The sequence below is a fragment of the Procambarus clarkii genome, chromosome 45 (genome assembly GCF_040958095.1).
Source record: "Procambarus clarkii isolate CNS0578487 chromosome 45, FALCON_Pclarkii_2.0, whole genome shotgun sequence".
NCBI classification, from domain to species: domain Eukaryota; kingdom Metazoa; phylum Arthropoda; class Malacostraca; order Decapoda; family Cambaridae; genus Procambarus; species Procambarus clarkii.
Genome location: NC_091194.1, coordinates 12,917,774 through 12,920,964, shown reverse-complemented (window position 1 = coordinate 12,920,964; position 3,191 = coordinate 12,917,774).

The following is a 3,191-nucleotide window of genomic DNA, read 5'->3' as shown; positions in this document are numbered from 1 at the left end:
TGCCACATCATCCCTCCCACCTCACTCAAATGTAGATATAATAGCAGAGATACGTTAGTTCTAATCAGTTGTGTATTTGTGAAGTCTTTGAAAATGTAATAAGTTTTACGAAACGCGCCCGTGTCGCGTCAGACTAGAAATAAAAATGAATTTTGGAGAAGTGATTTTTGATTTACCTCCAACAGTGAAGCGTAATGTACGAAAGATTGAGAAAATTCGTGTTAGAATTATTAATCTTACTTTTTCGGTCATATTTAATAATATATATATATATACATATATATATATATATATATATATATATATATATATATATATATATATATATATATATATATGTATATATATATATATATATATATATATATATATATATATATATATATATATATATATATATATATATATATATATATATATATAATCTTTCTAACACCCGCGCACACATCCCCAGGAAGCAGCCCGTAGCTGCTGTCTAACTCCCAGGTACCTATTTACTGCTAGGTGAACAGGGGCCTTCGTATCACTTGTACAGGGGATTTATCATTTGTATCAATGATAAAATCCCTAGGAGCCGTGAAGGGGATTCGAACCTATGCGCTGGGTGTTCCCAAGCACACGTCTCTACGCCACGAACTATGGCGTAGTTCGCCACATAGATATGTGACTGCACATTCTACAATATGCCACATTAATAATTATGCACATGATCGTATACAAGTGATATAGTTCTGCTGAGGCCTATGCTTAGGCCTAACCATATGGCTTACCATGAGCTAGGGGAAGAGAGAGAGAGAGAGAGAGAGAGAGAGAGAGAGAGAGAGAGAGAGAGAGAGAGAGAGAGAGAGAGAGAGATTTATAAGAATATTATCTCTAAATACATTATAGGTAGTTGACACTTCAAAACACTTACTGTATGACAACACTCAACACTGATCTCCCACTTAAATCTTCCCTGCCCCTTGCATCTATGTCTAATTTGGTCTAAATTGGTCTAATTGGTCAAATTGGGTCTAATTTGGTCAACTATCAGCACAACATCACGTTCTCACTATTCTCTGGTACCAGCCCATGAAGCTGTGTCTGGGCAAATAGACCTACGATACTCTGATCGTCTGAACACAAATAACTTGAACACTGAAATCGCCAGAAAGTGATTCAAGACAGCCCTAAAATCCCGGGGAGACCAGAGACGGAAGTTTGATCCCATAGCATAACTTCTATCATTTTTCACTAATACCTTGCTTTGAAGCGCCTCTAGCATATCCGTAACTAATGACTGCTATGTTGGCTTTTGTACAAAATATTTCTTACATATAAAAATATGCTATTGTTAGCGATTCAAATCGCTACTGATCGCTACTGATAGCGATTCAAATTTATTTTTTCGATGGATTTAAACATATATAAATAATTTGGAGCATTGTTCGAACTTTAAAACTCGTGCATCCAGCCTCTAGTGATGTTCGAATATTACTTGCGTGGTAACGACTGTTACATTTTTGTGTTCATTAAATAACGACCGGTTTTTGTTTAGGCTTTATTGCTCTATACATGACTGACCTTGTGTATGACTGCGTATCATACCCGGGTGAATAATATTTACTATTTTCCACAAATCCTCTCACAAACAACTGGCTGTTGTGTTATTGTAATGTCCAGGAGTAACGGGGAGCAGTTGTGTGTGTGTGTGTGTGTGTGTGTGTGTGTGTGTGTGTGTGTGTGTGTGTGTGTGTGTGTGTGTGTGTGTGTGTGTGTGTGTGTGTGTGTGTGTGTGTGTGTGTGTGTGTGGTGTGTGTGTGTGTGTGTGTGTGTGTGTGTGTGGTGTGTGTGTGTGTGTGTGTGTGTGTGTGTGTGTGTGTGTGTGTGTGTGTGTGTGTGTGTGTGTGTGTGTGTGTGTGTGTGTGTGTGTGTGTGTGTGTGTGTGTGTGTGTGTGTGTGTGTGTGTGTGTGTGTGTGTGTGTGTGTGTGTGTGTGTGTGTGTGTGTGTGTGTGTGTGTGTGTGTGTGTGTGTGTGTGTGTGTGTGTGTGTGTGTGTGTGTGTGTGTGTGTGTGTGTGTGTGTGTGTGTGTGCTCACCTAGTTGTGCTTGCGGGGGTTGAGCTCTGGCTCTATGGTCCCGCCTCTCAACCGTCAATCAACAGGTGTACAAGTTCCTGAGCCTACTGGGCTCTATCATATCTACACTTGAAACTGTGTATGGAGTCAGCCTCCACCACATCACTACCTAATGCATTCCATTTGTCAACCACTCTGACACTAAAAAAGTTTTTGGGAGAGATAATTCCTAGCTCTACCAGGTACTCAAAGTTCAATACATTGTGATCACTCATTCCTAAGGGTGCTTCCATCTTAACTTCCCTTATATCCCACTCATTTAGGGTAAATAGCAAATCAAGCATTGCTGGTTCGTCTTCTCTTCTCATTCTTGTTGGTTCCTTGATGTGCTGGCTTAGAAAGTTTCTTGTTGCTACGTCCAGCAGCTTAGCTCTCCATGTTTCCGTTCCACCATGCGGGTCTCTGTTCTCCCAATCTATCTTCCCATGGTTGATGTCTCTCATGATTAGTAGTCCAGATCCATTCCTGCTAGCAACAGAAGCTGCTCTCTCTATTATGTTAATGATGGCCATGTTGTTTCTATCATATTCCTGTCTAGGTCTTCTGTCATTTGGTGGTGGATTATATATGACTACAACTATAATTTTTTGCCCTTCAGTTGTTATGGTACCTGTTATGTAGTCACTGAAATCTTCACAGCCCTGAATAACCATCTCCTCAAAATCCCAACCTTTTCTTACCAGCAGAGCTACATCACCACCTCTTCCTTCCCTCTCTTTCCTCATAACATAATAGTCCTGTGGGAACACTGCATTTGTTATGGTTTTCGTTAGCTTTGTCTCTGTGAGAGCTATTATGTCTGGGTTTTCCTCTAGTACCCGTTCTCCAAGCTCATTTGCTTTATTTGTAATTCCATTTATGTTAGTGTACATTGCCTTGAGGCTCACTTTCTTCTGTCCCTTCTCAAATCGCCTCCTTGGTGAGTGTTCTGCTGGTGGGGGAAGCTGTTGCATGCGTGTGAGGATTTGTGAGGTGGATAACAGGGTCTCAGAGGATACTGGGATAAGGGTTGGGGGGTCAAGTGAAGGGGAAGGGACAGGGAGGATATGGGGTGAAAGGGGAGGGAGGACAGGA